Below are 8,025 nucleotides of genomic sequence, written 5' to 3'. Positions count from 1 at the left end.
TGCCTGTCGTAGGCCTGGGTGTCTGGGCCACCAGCAGCAAGATGGGCAGGTTCCTCCACTCTGTTCCCAGCACGGGAAGGCAGGGTGTGGGGGGCAGGGCAGTCCCTGGTCACCAGAGAACGGCCAAGGCCAGCAACCCAGTTTGCTGGCAGCTTGTAGAACCGGTGTCCCAGCGGCACCATAGTCCCAGCTCTCCCGTTGGGCTGCAGAGTGACTTCCGGAGACCCACCCTGCTGTAGGGGGTTTGCTCACACAGTTGGGCATGCTTTGTTTTCTCCATGAATTCTCATATGGTTTTAAGTGCAATTTCAAGTCACCACGGAGTAAAACATCCTTGTAGGTTGGGTACGTGTAACCTAAAAAAGCCCAGTTGAATCTGGCTGAAAGGTGCCAAGATCTAGGGAACCCAGCCACAGAACCATCCATGCCAGGATGGCGCTTTGTGTCTGCAGCAGCCACGGCCTTTCCCCTGGTGCCGCCCCGCCTCGAGTGTGTTCCACAGAGTGCACTGTTGGCGTGCTTCACGATCCTGGGTAATTTTGCAGTGGTTGGGAGACATCTGTCACCTAGTGGGTAGAGGCCAGGGATGCTGCTGACCATTCTACACTTGAATGTCAGCAGTGCGCAGGTGGAGGAACCCTCCCCAGAGCAGCCCTTTTCAACTCTGGCCCTGCGTCCGGGAGAGAGTGGGGGTCGCGCCCGGATTGCTTTACCCGCCTGTCTGGAACGAGCCCCTCAGTGAGGCCTGGGACTGCATCTCTACAGGAACCCGCCTAGTCTTGCTTGCCTCTCCACTCTCTCAGACCAGGTACTGTTCAAGATTGTGGCCCCTTCGGGCTTCCCTGGTGGCGCAGTGGTTGAGAGTCCGTCTGCCGATGCAGGGGACGCGGGTTCGTGCCCCGGTCCGGGAAGATCCCACATGCCGCGGAGCGGCTGGGCCCGTGAGCCATGGCCGCTGAGCCTGCGCGTCCGGAGCCTGTGCTCCGCGACGGGAGGCCACAACAGTGAGAGGCCCACGTACGGCACACACACGAAAAAAAAAGATTGTGGCCCCTTGGCCTCCCGTGCTTGGTTAACCATGGCCTCTGGGAGAAGTGCGAACCATTCTTGACTCAGAATCGCCCAGCTGAGGCAGAAAGTCCAGTGTGCCTTCAAAGGATGAAGATTTGCCGCCTTGGGGAGGTGAGAGAAAGGTGTTCTCCACTAAAAGAGGAAACATTGTAAGAACAAGTAAGAATTTTGCTTACTGCCAGAGCAGAGGAGGCCTGGGATGCCAAATGGTCCAGCCCTGGGAGCGGGTCCCAGAGTGCAAACATTCGTGTTGGCCTGAAGTGCCCTGGGATCCCTCAAGCATTTGCACTTGGAGACCAGAGACAGACCTGAGGGATGGCTTCCAGCCTCGACTCCTCTTCCAGACAGGTCCAGGGGATGGAAAAAAAAGAGACCCACACAAGATCACTTGGACCTTGTGTTTCAGAAGATAGGATAAAGGTGTGGACGGAAGCTGTGTCACTGAGAAGTCCATGGCGAGGAACACTCCTGCAACGCCTGCCAAATGCCTTCAACTATGGACCTGCTTCTTCAACACAGGTTTCACCATTGGTTTCCCAAGCAGCAGCCACCACCGCCATTCACATTTCTGAATGCAGACTCACCGCAAGGGAATGAATCTCAAGGTTAGGGAAGGCAGTGGAAAAATATGTACCTATGGTGACAAGTCCTCAGGGAGTCGAGACTTGCTGCCATGTTCATCTGTTGCGGGGAAGGGCTAGACCCCGGGTGGCTTATCTTTGATCAGATGCCTATCTGAGTCTTTGCCATGGTCAGGACAAGTTCATTGCCAAAAAGAGGGCGTTAACTGGGAAGCAAGCAGGATTTCCCCTTGCCTCTTCCAGCTTCTGGTGGCTCCAGCCGTCCCTTGGCTTGTGACAGCATTACACCAATTTCTGCCTCTGTCTTCACGTGACATTTTCCTGTGAGTCTCTGCGTCTTAAATCTCCTCCCTTATATAAGGGCACCAGTCATTGGATTTGGGGCCCACCCTAGTCTAGGATGAGTTCATCCCAAGATCCTTAAAAACATGTAAAAAGACCTTTCCAAGTAAGGTCACGTTCACAGATATCCGCTGTTAGGACCTGGAAATACCGTTTTGGGGGACAGTATTCGGCCCAGCACAAGGCTGGGTGAAGGTTTCATCTTCATTGGTGCAGGCACAACCCTGGGAGTTTGTCGGACACAGACAGGGTTACCGTAGTCAGGTCTGGACGCCACAGAGCCAGCAGCATCTTTGCAGCACAGGTAACTGTCCTGAGGAGACAGCTCGTGAGCCCAGATCCTTGGCACCCTGACTGCGCTCAGGGACCTCACTGGTGGTGATGCAGCTGGCCAACAACAGTATCCCAGCCCTCAGGACCACCCCAGGAAGCTGGGTTCAGGAAGATGTGGCTGACACCTTGAGCATGAAGGCGGCCTTGCTGCTGGTGCGTCACTCCTTCAAAGCTGACTGAGGCCTCCCCCCAGGCCTATTGCCCTCCAAGTCCAGGAGGCCAGCCTGGAGGAGGTCCTAGCAGAGCTGCTTCTCCAGCTCCTCCTCCTCAGCCAGGGCCATGGTGGGCAACAGCTGGCTTATGAAGAGATGTCTTGGCCCACATGTTGCTGGAGGATGGTGTCATGCGTCCTGGAGTCACCAGCAGAGAGCACCAGGAGTATCAGCAGAAGGGTCGATGGCCCACAGCCTCAGCAAGTTGATCGGGACAGGGTGCTTGGTGGATAGGCCCTGGGGGTCAGTGACCTGGAACTGGGCACCACCCTGGAGGGTGTCTTTGGAGGGAAGGTAGGAAGGGAGAAAGCACACGACTGACACCTCATGGCGGGATGAGATGATGTCCCAGGGAGGGGCAGGGCCTTGCCGGGAATTTGAACTGATCCCAGGGAGAAGTATTGGGGATTAGAGATTTAGGATGAAAGGGGGCTTCTGAGCAGGAATGGGGGAGGAAAATCCAGGATTTGCGCCTCTAGATTTAGCAGTCACTGGGGCCCTGGTTGTCTCTGGGGTCCAGCCTGACCTGAAGTCACCACCCAGCTGCCCGACTACCCTACCCTGGCAGGGACCTCCGATCATCAACCATTCCCGTGTAACCGACAGGGCTGGCCCTGCCCCTAAGGACCCAGGCCTGGACCTCTCTGCAGCTGGGCTGTCCAGCCTCAGGAGTCCATGTCCAGGTGTGAGCGCCACGCCGGCTCTTCCTTCCCTCTGCAGGCCTGTTCCAAGACCTCTGGACACAATTTTGGGCAACAGTGCAGCACGTGTTTTTGGCTGAGAGGCTCATTCTAACCCATCCCGGAATAAATGGAAACTTCATGTGCTCATTTGTTTCATTCACGCAACATGTGTTTATTGGGTATTGCTTACGTATCAGTCCTGTACTGCAGGCTGGGAATGTGGCAGTGAACCTGGCCCCTGCCCTCATGGACCTTCCAGGCACCAAGAGGGCCCTGTCCCAGCTAGGGCAGGGAGTGTCAGGAAAGGTTTTCTGTGTTTCAAGACAGTGTTGGGGGGGTGGTGAGCCAAGGGTATGCCATGCCAAGGGAACAGACGTCTCAAACAATTCTGAGAGGTGGGAATGGACTTCAAGGAGCTAAAGTCAGATGAGTGAGGCGTTTTGGTTGCAAAAAGGAAAAAGTGTGGTTTGATGTAATCCTGGAGCCACCCAGTGCTGGGCCTTGACAGGCAGTCAGAGGTCTTCTAACCTTTATCCTGAGGACAGTGGGGAGCCGTGGAAAGATTCTGAGCTGGGAAGAACCCAGGCTGAGTGATGCTCAGGAACAGTCCCTTTGGCTATTGGGCGAAGAACATGTGTGTGGGAGAGGTGAAAATGGAGACTGAGAGACCAGGAAAGAGGCTTGAGTTCTGGAACATCTGAGCTGAGGTTCAGAGTGATTTATGTGGCAAAAGTCCACTGGACTTGGTGAGGGATCAACTTCCAGACCCAAGAGGGGATAATACTGAATATCCCAGACAGCTGACTGGGACCAAGAGAGATGCATTGCCTTGCCCCAGGACACAGGAAGGAGAGGGGTCCAGACTCACCAGCTCTCTGCTGTGCTGTGGGAAAACAAGCAGGAATGTTGAAGGAGTGGCCACAGAGGTCATTCCGCACAGGTCGCAAGTCCTGGGCCTGTGGCCTTCCCAGTGTTTCCCAAAATGCTGGCATCCTGGCACCAGGTCTGTGGGGGCCGAGACTATCTCACAAGACAGCTCCCACCCCCAGCTGGATAAACCAGAGAAAATACCATCCAGGCTTCTGGGACCGCTATTTCAACATCAGAGGTATTCAAACCCCCCAACTCTCATCCAGAGGTTCTGGATTTTCCACTCCACGCCCAGAAACTCCTGCCCTTCTGGGTCCCAGGACCTTAGTACCCACTCCTTAAAGGGCAATCCCTTACGTCTGTTTTTTTTTGGGGGGGGTACACTGCGCAGTTGCGGGGACCCCGAGGAAGGGGAGGTTGGAGAATCTACTGAGGGTACCAACCCCGGTCACGCACCTGGAAAGGTACGCGGGCTTCCACTTGAGGGGCGCAGAAATCACCCGAGGACCCGCTTGTGCAAACACCACCCTTTCAGAAACGACGTCCTCCTTGCCCCTAGGACCGCCTCTTGGCGCACCGACGCTTCAACAGGGCCAATCAACAGGCCCCGCTCCGAATGGGTGCTTTTCACAGGCTCCGCCCCTTGGCATCGTACGCTGTGTCATCGAGCCAGCGCTTCTAATTGGACAGTTTCTCAAGCTTCTCCCATGGCCCCGCTCCTATGGGATGGGCCCTTGCGCAAAGCGCGCCGCTTTTAATAGGCCGCTTCCGCAGGCTCCGCCCCGAGGGCGGCTGCCTCCCTGGTCTCCGGGCGACGTGCGCGGCTCTGTCCAGAGTGCTGAAGCCGCGCTCCTAGCGCTGCCTCAACGGGCGGTCTTGTGGCCCCCCCCACAGCCCTCCCAGCTGAGCGGCGCCGAAACGGTAAAGCAGGTGCCACTGCACCCCACCTCCAACCCCGACTTTACCTCTGGTGATAGAAAAGACTCCCTTCACTCCATGCTTCTATCTAGCTCAGAGGAACGCCAAAGTCCCCACGGCAAACCAGAGGCCTTTCAGGATCTCACGCTGTGACCTTGCCACACTCAACCTTCCGCTCCTTCCCTCACTCCCTCCAGCCACACTGCTCTCCCTGCTGCACTGCAAACGATCCAGATACATTCCCACCTCACAGAGCCTTCGCTCTCACTGTTCCACTGCCTGAAATGCTCTCTCGGATCTCATTGGGCCCCTCCCTCATCTCCTTCAGGCCTTACCTCAAATCTCACCTGCTCAGTGAGTCTGGTCCTGACCACGCTACTTAAAATAGTCACCTCCCAACTCCTCTCCTCTCCTGCCCTCTTTATTCCCAACACTCATTACCACCTGAGACATGACGTGTTTTACAATTTTTTCTTGTTCACCCCTCCAGGGAATGGATTTTTGTCTGTTTTTTCACTGCTGTGTTGCCAGCTGTGAGAACAGTGCCTGACACAGAGTGGGTGCTCCATAATGTTTATTCATGTGTGTATGTTGGCATTTACTGTGTACCTTCATAATGACCCTCTGCCCCAATTTAAAGATGAAGACACTGAGACTCACAGAGTGGCCATCGCCTGACTAAAGTCACCTGGCTTCTGAGTGGCAGAGCCTGAAGCCCCTCTTCCACTTCCTCTGGCTGTAACCCTTTCGCCCCTGCCCTGTGCTGCAATCCCTAATACTGCCTTCTTCAGGAAAAGAAGCTGTATAAGAGGGCGGCTTCACAGGGCTCAGACAGGATGAGATTTCAATTCCTGTTCCTGGATTACTACTCCTGTGACCAGGAGTGAGTTAGTAAATATCTCTGCCTCAATTACTTTATTCATAAAATGGAGATGATAATAGTACCCACCTCATTGTCCTGTGAGAGTCCAATAAGGCAATGACAGCGTATGGCTTACCAGACACCAGACACACACTGGCACCTGCTCCATTAGTGTTGGCAGCGTTGGCTCTTAATCATCATAATTTTTTGGGAGAACGAAAAGAAATATTGGAAAATCAGGAGAATGAGGCTAGAAAAGCTATAGGAAGAATGTTTCAAGAAGGCGGGAGTGGGCTTCCCTGGTGGCGCAGTGGTTGAGAGTCCGCCTGCCGATGCAGGGGACACGGGTTCGTGCCCTGGTCCGGGAAGATCCCACACGCCGCGGAGCGGCTGGGCCCGTGCGCCACAACTACTGAGCCTGCGCTCTAGAGCCCGTACGAACCACAACTACTGAGCCTGCGCGCCACAACTACTGAAACCCGCGCGCCTAGAGCTCATGCTCTGCAACAAGAGAAGCCACCACAATGAGAAAGCCGCGCACCGCAACGAAGAGTAGCTCCCGCTCGCCACAACTAGAGAAAGCCCATGCACAGCAACGAAGACCCAATGAAGCCAAAACTAAGTTAAATTAAATAAATTTTTTTAAAAAGGGAAAAAAATGCATGCTTTAAAAAAAAAATAATAATAACACAGAGTTACCAGAGTTCTCCTGTTAAGGGGGCAGGTGAAACCGCGTTGGAGAGGCTGTGCAGAAACAGGCACTTCCATATACTGCTTGCTGGTGAAGGTGCAAACGCCACAAACCCTACAGAGGGCATTGAATAGGATTTATTATTCTCTTTGACCTAGTCATCTAGCTGCTGGAAAATCTTCCTAAAGAAATACTTGCTGCCCTGTGAAATGACTTAAATACAAGATCATTCACTGCAGCCTTGTTTGTAGAAGCAAAAGATTACTCACAACACAAGTGAGAATCAACAGGAGACCCCATAAGTGAGAGATGGTCTACCCATACTTTGGAATACTAGACAACTTTTGAAAAAGAACAAGGATGGGAATTTCCTGGTGGTCCAGTGGTTGGGATGCCTCACTTTCACTCCAAGGGCCTGAGTTCAATCCCTGGTTGGGGAATTAAGATCCCACAAGCCATGCAGTGTGGCCAAAATTTTTTTTAATAAATTAATTAATTAGAAAAGAAAAAGAACTAGGAGACTATGTACTGACATGGGATGGCCTCCAAGGTGTACACAAGAAGGGAAATGCATGCCCCACGGTAACTAGCAAGCCTCCTTTTGTGTATAAAGGGATAAAAGTAAGTATTTAACTTAATATTTGCTTCTGTTTGCATGAAAAAACACTAGACGGACACAAGAATCTGATAAAACACGTTATTAGGAAAGGCTGAGTTGGAAAGTGAGTGTGGGGGGGGGATGAGTTTGTTCACCTTTTGTACTTTCTGAATTTTTTATACATTCAGAAATGTGAAATATTACAAATACAGAAAAGTGCAGAAAATGCAAAAGTGCCGTTCATTGAACACTCTTGTAGTTACAACCTCCAAAGACCAATATTTTGTATTTTTGTTCCATATGAAGATTTTATATATATATATATACACACACACACACACACACACACACATATTTTATTTTATTTTAAAATTTATTTATTTAGGCTGTGCCAGGTCTTAGTTACGGCATCTTAGTTCTTAGTTACGGGATCTTTAATTGCACCATTCGAACTCTCAGTTGCGGCATGCATGTGGGATCTAGTTCCCTGACCAGGGATCGAACCCGGGCCCCCTGCACTGGGAGCACGGAGTCTTAGCCACTGCACCACTAGGGAAGTCCCAGTACATAGATATTTTAAAAAGGAGTGTTCAGCTCAGCTGTGTTGAATTCTGCTGCCAAATCATCTGAGTAATGAAAGATGTCAGTAAATGGCTCAAACATCTGAAAAAGTGTTCAACCTCAGCAGCATAAAATCATGGAATGCACATTAAAGCCAAAGGAGATGCCATTTCTCAGGCACCCGATCGGCAAAATTGAACAGTTCTATAAATATAGTTGGTGAAAACCTGATGAGGAAGCTTATCTACACTGCTGTTGTGGATGTCAATTGGTGTGATCACCTTGAAAAAAGTTGGTCCTGCC

Source organism: Delphinapterus leucas, unplaced genomic scaffold, assembly GCF_059928025.1.
Source record: "Delphinapterus leucas isolate spDelLeu-1000000601 "Yukka" unplaced genomic scaffold, BTC_Dleu_Yukka2 spDelLeu_asBTCV2_sq25, whole genome shotgun sequence".
In the NCBI taxonomy this organism is placed as follows: domain Eukaryota; kingdom Metazoa; phylum Chordata; class Mammalia; order Artiodactyla; family Monodontidae; genus Delphinapterus; species Delphinapterus leucas.
This window is presented reverse-complemented; position numbering follows the sequence as displayed.